Source organism: Lepidochelys olivacea, assembly GCF_965140295.1.
Source record: "Lepidochelys olivacea isolate rLepOli2 genome assembly, chromosome: 2".
Lineage (NCBI taxonomy): Eukaryota > Metazoa > Chordata > Testudines > Cheloniidae > Lepidochelys > Lepidochelys olivacea.
Window position 1 is genome coordinate 19,581,133 of NC_140412.1, and position 13,556 is coordinate 19,594,688.

At 43.4% G+C, this 13,556-nt stretch overlaps 1 long non-coding RNA gene across 1 annotated transcript in view; it reads right to left on the minus strand.

The window, feature by feature from the left end:
• Positions 1-5,085: 5,085 nt before the first annotated feature.
• LOC311517269 overlaps positions 5,086-13,556 on the minus strand; it is a 236,300-nt gene continuing 227,829 nt past the window's right edge. Inside the window, exon 5 of the long non-coding RNA XR_014710650.1 lies at positions 5,086-11,964. This is a non-coding gene — a long non-coding RNA (uncharacterized lncRNA). The remainder of the gene's footprint in view (positions 11,965-13,556) is intronic.

Below are 13,556 nucleotides of genomic sequence, written 5' to 3' on the forward strand. Positions count from 1 at the left end.
AGTGGCACATAAACATACAGCCTGTTACACCTGACAAATTCACACCGATAAGACCCCGTGGTGGAGCTGCTCAGGGACCATTCACAACCTCACATGACTTCACTTGCCCCTGATGCAAACACCCCCAGATTCTCCTTGTAGGTCCTTTGCTCTGCTGCATCATGCCCTAGGCAATCTGTGCAGTATTTCACTGTCCACTGCTTAAGAACAGCCCACTTTCGGGAAGCATGTCTCTGAGGGGGTGTGGGATATCTAGAGAGAGGCACGATTCTGCTGAGACAAACCTGGTGTAACCCCATTCATTTCAATAGTACTCTTGGCTTAGGACAGGGAATGTGGTCCAGTGGTTAAGAGCTATCTTAGAATTTGGGAGACATAGGTTCAATTTCTGCTCTGCACCAGACATCTTGGGCAAGCCACTTAGCTTCTCTGTGTCTCAGTTTCCCATGGGGATAATAGCACTGCCCTACCTCACAGGGTGTGGTGGTGAGAAGTACATTAAAGATTGTGAAGTGCTCAAAACCCCAGTAACTGGGACCTTCAATGGGCACCAGCCTGAGAGGAGAAGCAGCCCAGAAGCTATCACGTACAGGAGGGCTAGAACCCTCTCTTGTATCTGCCCTTCAAAGGGCTTATTTGTATCAGGTGGAAAGAAACAAGCAGATATTTCGACCATTCCAGACCTTGGCTAGAGGTGTCCCCAAAGATGATCTCGGAGGCTGAAACATCAGGATAATACTTCCATCTACCTGACAACTGCCAAAAATAAAACATTGCAGGCTATCAGGAAGCGTAAGTGCTGCTTGCCTGCGGTGTGCCAAAGAGACTGAAAAAAGGACTGCTTTGACAGGGACAAGGAAAGGTTGCCAGAACAGTCACAATGGAGAATGAATCTTGTTCAGTTACAGCAGGGCAAGAGCCAGGACTCGTATAGGATATTACAGATCCTTGTCTACACGCTGAGAACTATAATGGCATGGCTACAGCACCACAGCTATGTTGGCACAAACCCATAGATGCATCCTACAGTGATGGAAAGGTAGGAATACCGCCTCTCCGATCGATGGTAGCTAGATGGTAGGAAGCCTTCTTCAGCCAACGTAGCTGCATCTACGCGGGGGTGGGGGTTAGGTCGGACTAGTGATGATGCCGAAGGTTGTGGATTTTTCACATCCCTGAGCAATGTAGCCATGACAACGTTAATTCAAAGCACAGACCAGGCATACGTGAGGCAATGGAGAACGAAGCCTAGTTCAGTTACTGCAAGCAAAGTGCCAGGACTTGGGTGAGGCATTTTACATATATTCAGACACACTGAATGGAGCAGGGTGGGTGTGAATTACAGATTTTAGTCTGTAAGATTGTCAGTCAGGGCAGGGAGTTTAATTCTTCTTCTTGTTTTTAACTGTGCAGTGCCAAGTACACTGAAGGTGCTAATTAAATAATAATTATGTATCTCACACACACACCCTACATTTTAAAAGAACATTATTAAGTTTGCAAAGTCAAGCACTCAAAAGTTAGGAAATGCTGGAGTTAAGGTTGGCAGCGCATGGCAAATTTCAGCTCGAACAGTAAAACTTAGTCCCTATTTTCACTTGCTGATACCTTTACTCATAATGGGCAGCGTCAAGCAACAAGCTACCAGCTGCCTATAATACACACCAAAGGCTAGCGTCTCAGCGGGCTTAACTCTATTGACCTAAATGGAGCTATACCGATTTACACCAGCTGAGGATGTGGTCCTATCTATACATCCACCCCCTCAGGGTATGTCTACACTGCAAACTAAAGGTGTGACTGTAGCAAAGTAGGCATACCCAAGTTAGATGTAATCTAACTAGCCAGCGTAACAATAGCAGCTAGTGGCACAGGCATCGGCATGGGCTACCAACTGGAGTGCAAGCCCTCCAGGGACCCTGGGTACTACTCTGGTTGGTAACCCATTTTGAATCTAGATTAAAGCCAACATGAATATGCCTACCCGTGTCACGGTCACACCTTTCATGTGCAATGTAAACATACCCGCAAGAAAGTAGTATGAGTTGCTATGTAGAAGCTAATGAGATAGCTAATTTGAATGAATTACCGTTTTTAAAACAGCCCCACTCTTATTAGCACGGAATAATAGAAACCCGAGGAAAGCAAGACCTATTGAGTGACCTTAGTCCATATCCCCTGCCTCCGTAGGACAGTTGCCTGCGGTATACGGTCAACTACCTTGGCCTGTCCAGTTGTAAAGGGTTCAAATGATGGTGCTTCCACTATTTCTCTTGGGGCTGCTGCCAATTCATTCATTACTGAGATCTGGAAGTGAAGTTAAAGCTGAATTCCACGGCTGGTCAAAAAGTGGGAATTTAACACTTTCCACGTAATTTTCTGATTTTTCCACAAAACAATTCAAAACAAAAAGTTTCATTTCAATTAAGTAAGAAAAAAATATTTGTTTAGAATCAGATCAAAACAAAAAAAATGACTTATTTTATCTTTTTCTCTTTTCCAGTTTTGCATTGTTTCACCTTAAAACTGGAAAATTTCAAATGATATGAAAACATTCATGTGGTTCAAAGACTTTCTTTCTCACAACCTCCAAAACATTTTGGCAAGAGTTTTGACCACTCCTACTGAGTAGATTTTATCCAGTCAAAAAGAGGATGAAAAAGTATTTTTCCATTCTCCCAAAGAGACAACATTCTCCTGCAGATTTGGTAGTAACTCACAAAGGCCACTTTACGGAAGGTTTAGAAAACTTCACATTTGTTCAAGAATCACATCCATCAGCCAATGAGACTGAAAAATAACACAAAGTGAATTGTGCTTTGTCTATCCACTCAATTAAAAAAAAAAAAAGCATAAAATCAAGGTGAGGGAAACAATCACTATGTTTTGTTCAGATTCTGATGAAGTTTTGTTATCATGCATCAGTGCAATCAACTCCCAGCGAGTGTTATATATGGTCTATGTGCGCAGGTTCAGCTCAGTGCTAATGCCAACCGTAGCTATTATAGATGTAGTCTGTTAGCTGGCTGTTTGAATGGGCTTTTAAATAAATAAATAAAATAAATAAATGGTGAGCTCATTCATTAAGAGTCTTTACTTTAAAAAGGGACTACCAAGAAGGATGCAGTGGCAACCACGCTGCAAAATCTGGTTTACTCATGCCTATCTGGCTGGTTTGTCAAAGGATTCGCATGAAGTAGACATTTGTTATCCAGTCAATGGAATGCCACTTTCTACCACTACACTACATATTCACTCTCACTGATGTTATGCACTGTAGGGAGAATCAGAAGACTTTGGACCAGATCTTCAGCTGGTGTTAAACTGGTGTAGTCAATAGAGCGACACTAATTTACATCATCTGAGAATCTAGCCTTTAATTTCTTTTACTTAGATGCAGGACAGAACCTGATTCTATGGGAGGCTTAGGATGGAGGAAACATAGAAGAGAACAAAAATGGATGTGAAATTTTCTTCTGGGTTTCATCACAACCAGTTTGCATGACTTAAACCTTGTCTACACTGGGATAGTTTTGCCAAAAATTCCCACCATTACGAGCAGCGCTTCAGATCCATTGATTTTAGCAGTGTCTGGAGGCGCAGCGTAGACAGGCTGCTGCTGGTGTTTTAAGCACTGTGTTGATTAGACCCACCACGAGCTGGGCTCCCAATGTCACTAGGGCCCCTGGAGCTGAAAGGTTGTTAGTAACAATGAGAAGCATTTACACAGTTTTCCTGACCTAGACAAAGCTGAGGTGGTGGGTGTCAGGGACAGATGTGCGTATGATGGGGAGTCGCGCACGGATTAAGCTCATAGCAATAATTCAACCAAATACATGGATCAAAAATGAGTTTGTGAACGGAATTCCCTGCTGGTGCTGCCCCTGACTCCTACAGACCAATGGAAGCAGGTAGGATCATATTCAATTTCCCTGAAGTTTCCAAAAGGTAAGAAAGAACGTTGCGTCTTTTTGAATGTCACCTGGCTTCAGCTAAAGAATGTTGCAACATGAGAGCCAATTAAAGCCATTTATAACCCAACAGACCTATTAGGTTATTAAAATGCTTAGCAAGATGGAGATTTCGCTCCTATGCACGTCCCTCAGATAGGAAGTTCATTGTCAGATTACTCTGGCTGTGACGACCATTCACATTTAAGTGGGTTACCTACATCGACCATTAAAGAGGATTTCACAGTACATCAGCTTTACCACAGTGTTTCCTTTTCCCTATTGAGATCATTTTCCTCTGTAATTTCTTCAGACAGCCGCTGGACAACCTTGTGTTGCAATGCCTTGAGATCTCAGGAACTGTGTCAGTATTCTGATAGGAGACCGCTGGGGAATACTCAGATTGTGAGAACTGATTAATGTTTCTGCATTCTTTTGAACATGGAAAGCACTAGAAGGGTTTTTATTAGGTGGTTTGTTCTAATAGTTCCTGACTTACAATGGCAGTTAAAGAAGTAGGTGTCAGTGTAGGAAAATGAGAGATGTCACGAATCATGGAACACATCAGGTTTACACACGAATCCAGCCTGGCTTGGAGCAAATTGGAATTCTCACTGATCCCTAGTCCAGAAAGAAGGTACGATTCCCACACAGCCATTTGATAGTCACTTCTTCCCAAGACAAGGCAACTGCCCGATACACTTTGGGCCTGATTCTCTGTTTACACTAAGACCCCTTTACACTGCTCTGCTGTAATTATATTTTCACACTTTAAGGCCTTTTTACACTGTTAGAGTGGTGTAAAGGGACTGGAGTGTAAATGAGAGTCCGGCCCTGTGGGTTCAAAGAATGCCCAGCCAGGTTTACCACCTGTTAACCTTGGTCTCTGGTGCAGACTCCATTTTGAATCTCTGTGCGAATGAGACATATTCGTTATCTGGGTGTTTCTCACCAAGTCAGTTATCCTACTTATGTCACTTAGAATTGCATAACTTTGCTTTTCAATTGATTACCTAACAAGCAACAATTTTATCTGTTTGCAAGTTGCAGCAAGAGTCTGAGCTTCACTCAGTAATGCCACGAAGCAACTTATTCAGGAATCAACTCCCATTTTTATTGAAAGGTTCATTGAATATTTGGTATGATAATTTCAATGTGTATCTGATACCCAACTAGTCAGCTATTCACTATCCAGAGGTTTAAAAAAGAAACATATGTGTCACCTTCCTAAAAGAGCCTGTCCTCCTTTGATAGCCAAGCTTACTGCTGTAGTAGGGAAACATTAAACTACTCTCAGTCCTCCATCCAACTAGTGAAAACTTTAAGGAACAGCAAAATCAGTTTCTGCAGTAGAGGTTGGATTTTAACTGAAGATCAAACAACGTTTTACTAGATACTTTACGGTTACCTGAAAGTGTTCAATGAAGAAATGGGGTTGCCAAAAAGAGGTGTTTTGTGGGGCGGGTTTCACTGTACGCTGACATATTAACCCAGTATTGCCAATCCCAAGTGATGAGTCAGCCTCCGCAAAAATCACGAGATCATGGGATTTTAAAAAAATTGGATTGTTTTTACTTGCTTTCTCTTATGGTGGCTTTTAGAATAACTAGCTTTTCTCTGTGACCATGAGGACTAGAAATGTTTTGGGGATTTTTTAAGTGAAATCCGAGATTCTCATATAATCAGCTGACTCCAAGAGCTGGGGCTTTAAAAAGGACAACAAATATTGTGAGACTTGTGATAAAAATCACCAGAGTTGGTGTGACAGAGAGCTGGGAAAAAGCAACTGAACCAGCAGCCTGATCACATAAACACCAATCCATTGCCTCCCCACCTCCCCGGGTGGACCTGACTGTGCCTTAATTAGCAGAGCAGAGTAGGCTAAGGTGGACTAAAGACCTAGCCCATTAACGAGAGGGTAGAAGGCAGCACAGGAAGGACGTAGTGGAGAGGCTAATGGAGCCAGAAGCAAGAAGGATCCCTGGGTGAAGAGATCTCTTCCCTCTCCTCGGCATAGGAGAAACTGAGGCTGTAAATGGTGTGGTGTATGCCTGGTTGAGGGTGGGGAGCAGAGCAATGTAAATAAACTATGCCGTGGTGTTTAACAACAGACAGTCTCCGAACAGTCTGTGTAGAGAGAGCAGAAGACAGGAGCTGGACCTTGCCCTGTCACAGCTGGCAAAACTGTTCACCTCAGGCTAGTGTTTACCTTGATCTGCTAACACGTTAAAACTACACTAGGATTGGAACACATTAGCTAACTTGTTAAAAACACACCTCTTTTCCTCATGTAAACAGGGCCTCAAGTGTAATTTAAAAGTTGCAGTGTGGGCAAGCCCCACGATGCATATTCTAAATCCAGAGGGTTGGGTCTATTAACTCAGTGGGGCACAGGACTCAAGATCACTGGTTGAACTGGTACCATGGCAAAGGATGGGGGTGGGTGTCGTTTTCCAGGTCATTAGGTGCACATGCAAAGGAACAGGAACTGTGATTAGACAGAGCTCATTTCTGTGCACGGTTCTACTTGTGACCTTCGTTTTTACTTTTGGCTGCACAGAAAGCCAGAGCAAAGGGTAGGCAGACATCAGTTTTAGTTTTATTCTCTGAAATTACTCCATTGCTCTGGACTTTCTTGAATTTTCCTATTGCCACAAGCCACTCTGTGGCAATGGAGTTTGTTTTGCTCAGGGAGTTTTTATACAGGCAAGTAACTAAAGCCTCTCTCCCTTGCCTTTCTAGCTTCCTGTGGCTCTGGGTTTGGCAGTCTGTGTGTGGAATTTGTGGCCAGTAACAAGGGTATATGTACTTGTTTATAAGCCTGTCTCCCCTCTTTGCTATACTGCAACATCACAGCATTCAGTTCCCCCAGGGAGAAAAGCAGACACAGTTGTTGGTTACACTGTGGCCATCAGCTGAGCCTTAGATTTGTTTGGAATCATGGCTGGCATTAGGCAGCTACAATTCCTGTGGTCATGGGAGGCCCCTAAAAATCAAGGTGGAATTTGCTTTTAGCTATCAATACTGAAATTTACGTAACAGGCCTGATTTTCACAGCGCCCTAGCCAGCAAGACAATCCAAAGGCCCCAGTTCATTTGGGGGTATCAAGAATGGAAGACAGAACAGAGTGGATTAGTTTTCTGGGCCCCATCCCTCCAAGGCAAACCTCTCTGGAAGCTCCAAAATTTGACCATGCTCAGAATATGAATCGTAGATTTTCAGGCCATTAAGATCACCTCGTCTGACCTCTTGCACGATAGAAGTCACAGAATTCCTTCACTGATCCCAGTACTCTGTGGCTGAAGCAGAAACTTCTATTAGAACAGTCTCCAAGCCTGATTTAAAGACTTCAAATGATTGAACAAGGTGCCAATTATTTCCTGTTCTGTAAAAACTTCTGGTTATTTCATTGGTTTCCAGTATCCTTTTTTTTTTATTTTTATTTTTTTGGTGTGCAACTTGCACTTATGCTTCCTCTGTCCTTACAGGCACTCTATCTATTTTTACTCTTTTAGAAAACACACAGAGAGAGAATGGAGATTTTCAAGCAACAAGTATCAGACAAGGACATGTCAATACAAAGATAACAGAGTATCTCCAAGTAACCTTTTGTTATATCCATACAATTGAAATCTGACAGTAAAATGCAATTCAAGGCTCACTTGTTTTGCCGTAATAGATAAAACTCTGGAGAGATTATCTTGGTTAGAAATAACAACTCTGCAAACAGCAACCACATATATAGTTATTGGAATATTAAAAGCCTTTTCTAGTGCTTTTACGAAGTATGACAGTTCCACACTGATAAACACGTCCAGCATAGAGACCTTGAAAGGCGAAAACACCCACTTCAAAACCATTCTTCATAAGCTGTGCTGAGTAGAAAAAAAACCAAAACTCTCCACAGCCCATGCCCATCCGGCCTTTTGCTTCTTAGAAAGGGAAAGGCCTGCATGCCTCATCAGCGCTGGGGTCTTTAATGGCAAATCCAATCACAGCCACTTGAAAACAAACCCAATGTGGTGAGTGTCTATATGAGGCTGAAAGAATAAGCTCCCTGATGTGATCAAAATGTATGTTGAGCATCCAACGGATGTGATTTCTTTTCTCTTTAAAACTTTTTAAACTGATGGTCAAAGTTCTCTTGATCCACATACCTACAGCCAGGGCAAGTGCAGAGCAAATTCCCCCATCTCTATGTTGCTGCACCCACAGGCCTCATCATCTCGTGGGGTGGGGTGGGAATTCAAGTTTCCATGGGTTAATGTCTCTTCCTTGCGTTCCCCTTTTTTGAGCATGTGATAGCCATAGTCATGTTTAATAAAATAAAAAGAAACCAGAGAGTTAACTCCTACAGAACATTTCTTTTATTGCTGCTTTCAGGCAGACACTCCCTAGCCCTCCATTTCCCACCCCACAATCTGTGTCTGCACTCACTGCTAGGGCTTAGCCAGACTTCATCATGGAGAGGAAATTGGGAAGACAATTACTAGTCTGAGACACAAAGAAGTTCTATGTACTCCATCATACTCCTTGGAAGGGAAGGATGGTCCAGGGGACTTGGGAGTCTCAGCTTCAGTTCCCTGCTCCACCACAGACTTCCTGTGTGACTTTGAACAAGCCTCAGTCTTTCCATCTGTAAAATGGGGACACTAGCACTTCCCCACCTCATAGAGGCTTTGTGAGGTACTCAAATACTACGTGATGGAGGCCATATAAGATAGGTTACCCCAGCCTGTGGGACAGACACCCACATAGTACCTCTTTCCTACTTGCACCAGACAACAAGGTCTATTAGGCTGGTTTACACACAAAGTTGCACCCATGTAATTACAGATATGATTTTAAACAGGTGCAACTTTACGTGGGGACACTCCTAAGTTTATTTAAACCTGGCTAAATGCAAGCTAACCTGATACAACCTATCTGAAGCTAACATAAGCGTGTCAATGCTGGGGGTCGCGCCAGTTTTACTCAATTGGTTTTTAAACAGATTTAAGTTAAAACAATGTAACTTGTGCGTGTAGACGGGCTGTTAGTTCTACGGGCTCTTCTGCAAGAGCCCTCCTTCAGGGCCCAGGCAAATTGTCCCAGCCAAAGCTCTGGATGAGCACTTCACTCAAGCCAAGTCTACACCAAGCTTTTGAACAGATATAACTATGTCAGTGAGTGGTGGGATTTATTTTTAAGCAATTTGTTATAGTACAACTCCTAGCATGGATAGTGTTATAGCTGTATAAAGGTGCCGAATGCCATTATAACCGCAACCACACTACAGGGATTAATAGTTCATACCGGTATAGTAAAACCAGCACCACTTTTTGAGCGTAAACAAAGCCTAAGACACCATGTCTTTGAAGGCTCTGAGAAACCAAGAGTTAGAGCACCACCAAGAGTTAAAATCTCAATGTGGGTCACATTCTTCACCCAGAATAGTCATTCACCCCCATGCAAAATGAGTGTCCGGGACAGCACAGAGTCCAAGACAATGGGGAATCAAGTGCTGTGCATTAAGGTAGAATTCCACCCGCTAGGCATATAATCATAACACCTCTTCCATTACTGACACAGGAATAATTTTGTAGCTCTCACTTTTCCCCATTTAAAGCTGTTTGGTTTCTGCTATTTCGTTCAGCTGGGACAGTGAAACTGGCTTTCATTTTCTGTTTTACATGATCCAGCACAATATTCCCGTCACGTCATTCGGCACCAGCACGAGCATCATTTGGAGTGGAAAAGCAGGGACCAGTTAGCTCCACTGAAAGACTGTGGATAAAGAGAACTAGCTTGAAACTAACAAATATACCACAAAAACCAGAGACTGCTCATCCTTGACAGGAACAGTCATGGCATGTCTGGAATGTGTCAAACCACAGGGAAGCCATTTCTGTTCATATTAGTTTTTGTGAAATCCTCTTTTTAAAAAAAAAACAACCAAAAACTGACATTCTAGGCCTCAGCTACTCAGCACTGTCCCTTTAAGATTGTCTTTTGCTTTGAAATGCAACTTATCAGTCGACCCCCAGATACATTTGTGTATTTGACTGTTGCATCCTTTTCCTTTGAACTCCCAGACCGATAAATGCACAACCCCCCACAATTGGCCAACCCAGTTTCCTCTCCTGTGGTCTTTGTTCCCAGGTTCTGGGAAGATAAAAGCCCTAACAGGCTTGCTGCCCTACCTACCCCACTCTGACTGATAATTCTACACTAAAAAACAACTATCAAACTTTGCCAGAGCAACCACAGTGTGAATGGACCATGCCCAGAGTACAGTATATCTTTCGATACTCATTAGAACGTTCTCTAAGTCTTGGAGTCCTGATATTATCCTGCCATGTCCTGTGTTATCCTTTGGCCTTGTCCAAGCCAGTCTTTTTGCCCTAAAATTTCCCACTGTTGCTACCATGAGCACAGTGCCACCACTGGCAGCAATGATGGGTGCCGGTTTGTAGGCAGGGCTCTAGTGGCTACCAGCATTTTAGACACCACTTGGTCTAGTCTTGCTCGGAGCAGCATTAGATGACCTGGTGGTTGATAAGCCAGTGGCTGGTCCAGGTTGGCACTCCCAGCCAGACCTGCAGTGGGTGAAATGTTGGCGGGGAAAAGACACTACAGACAGCCCTGGATCCACTGGTTTGCTGCACGAGTTTCACAAAGGAATGGAAGGAAGACGCTGTATGTATTAGGCCTGGTCTCCCCACAAACTTGCACTGGCTTAGTTAAACCCAGGAAAACCCTTACATGGGCACTCACTCATATTTCAATGGAAGAGTGTCGTCTTGTAGCTCAGGTTACACTTGCTCCTCATCACCTTAAACTAAACCACTCCAACACAAGAGAGAGAGTTTGCACTGGTTTAACTACATAGGATTAAGGCCACACTTTTAGTTCAACTGCCACTCTGAGAGGACGAGCTCTAGGGGTCCAAAAGGAAAGGTGGGAGTGACACCGCTTGAGCTACTCCATGACAGCCAAATCAAACTCCCACTGAATTCAATGGAACTTAACATGGGAAGGGTGCCTCAGCATCCTGCTGCCACCTGGCCCCTGGTCATAGCTTTCCTTAGATGGCTTCTTTTTCTCCTGCCTCTTCTCCTTTCAGTTCTTCTTGGCTTAAATCTTCACTAGAGAGAGATGACTATTTGCACTCTGAGGCTCAGGCCTAGCACCACAGCAATCCTGGGGAGATGTTTTAGAACAGAAGAACGGATACACTGGGTCAGACCGAAGGTTCATCTAGCCCAGTATCCTGGCTTCCCGACAGTGGCCAATGCCAGGTACTCCAGAGGTGAATGAACAGAACAGGTAATCATCAAGTGATCCATCCCATCTCCCATTCCCAGCTTTTGGAAAAAGAGGCTAGGAACACCATCCCTGCCCATCCTGGCTAATAGCCATTGATGGACCTGTCCTCCATGAATTTATCTAGTTCTTTTTTGAACCCTGTTATAGTCTTGGCCTTCACATCATCATCCGGCAAGGAGCTCCACAGGTTGCCACAGAAGATCCATTAATTGGAATTTCCAACATTTTAGATTCTTCATCATGGGTTTCCTTTGCCATGGAATTGCATGAGGAATAATAAGTACCATAAATCATAGGTAAAAAGGTTCTGAGAATTGCTCAAAGAGCCAGAATACAAGTCCTGAGCGTAGGACAGAAGACAAAAATAGTTATCTGAACCATGCTCCAGTTAGTGCTAGAAAGGACTGTCCCAAATGGTCTTTGGTTCTCCACGTGACTGTTTCTGCTGCTGCTACCTTAATTTGCATACAAAAATTCGAGCTGGTGGTATTGGCTGTCTCAGAAAAAAGGTGAGACTTTTTTTGGCTGTCAGTGGTGGAATGGGTTTCACTGCTGTATAATGTGGCAAAAATCCTCTCCTCATTGAAGCAATATATTGCAGTACATTAAAAGCCTCCATTATTCCCAATGCCTTGCTCACTGTTCCTTGGGCGTCAGCATCTGATGCAAGTCCTCCAAGAATTCCCAGCAGCTGGAACCCTGAAACTGAATGGAAAATGATCAGGTGAGTAAATTTGCTGTCAAGATTCACCATTAATAAACAAGGTACAAAATTAGCAGGCAGGGGGTAGAATATTAGAAAGGGACACGGCGCCAACGTGAAAAGAAGCTTTTGGGCCTGCTACAATTACGAGCAACAGCTATGATTTTTGTAATAGAAAACTTAGTAAAAACCAATTTTTTCCCTACTTTTTCGATTTGTTCATTTGACAGCAGTTTGTGTATAGTCCGTTTCACTGTTTCTCCGTGCATGTCAGTTTCCCATTTGCTGGAGGGAGGGAGGGAGAAAGGGGGGGACGGGACCTTATAAAACATTAACAGAGAAGCAGAACAACCCTTAAACAATTTTTAAAGGTTTGGGGGTTTGTTTTGTTTTTAAAAATACAGGTCATACTATTTAAAAAGCCGCTTTATCAGAAACAAATTTCTTGAAATTAGGGAAATTTAAAAATTGATTAATTTCCCAAAGCTCTTGGATCTAAAAAATTCAAGTTGACAGCGTCCCCTTTAAACTCTAACCCTTTAGATTTCAGAATCTAACAGCACAAGCACAGTAATCAGTTCAATACGGTGTATCTGGCTTCATGGAAATAAACTTCTTCTTCAGTGGTGAGCATAGTATGAATGCTTTTGTTATATAATGCTTTGCACTTGTATTAGCCTTTTATCCAAGGAACTCAGCAAACTTAACGACCATTAACCACAATGCAGTACAGCAGTGAGTAGAATACCTGGCTTACAGATGAGTAACTGAGGCAGAGGCTGAGGGATGATACTAATCAGCAGACCACACTTCCTCCTTAATCCAGAACTCAGTTAATCACATTATCTTTCAGGGCCTGATCCTTCTCCCTTTGAAGTCCAGGGGAATTTGGCCACTGACTTAACTGGGAGCAAGACCAAACTATTAGCAAGCTGCTGCCGCCGCTAGACTTCTCTTCTTCAGAGAGGTGGGAAATGTCCAGTCTATCGACACAAGAGAAGGACACAGGCACAGACCAATGTCACAGCTGGACAGGTCATCTAGACCGGCATTTCAGCTCCAACAGTGGTTGAAGCCAGAGGCTTCAAAGGAGAGTATGAAAATCACACAGCGCACGCAATGTGAAGTGGCTTACAGGGGAGAGAAAAAACCCTGCATCTGAAATCCACACTCCAGGGTCATTTGTGGAGACAGATCTTTGATGCTACTGACAGTGAATCTGATGACATCAAAGCTCTGTTGACCCCTACCCTCTGTCTACTCAACTGGCTGTCCTCACACCGTGAGCTCCTCAGAACAGAGGCTGCATTCCCTTCTGGAAGGCACTTATCACACTGCGGGCACTATCATAAACAACCAACCAACTGCCTGCAGCCGTTAGGAAAGTGCCCTTTAACACCACTGGAAAGCCGTGGAGATTTTTTGGATGGACAGTGAGAACATATTAAAATTTTGAAGCTTTTAGACAGGTCAGGAAATGCTGTCACAGCCCATCTATACTATGTACAGTAACAGCGTCAGGGGACAATCACCCTCCCCTCCCACTGTTGTGTTTGAAGCGCGGGTGGTATTTCCCACCCAAGTCACACCCCCG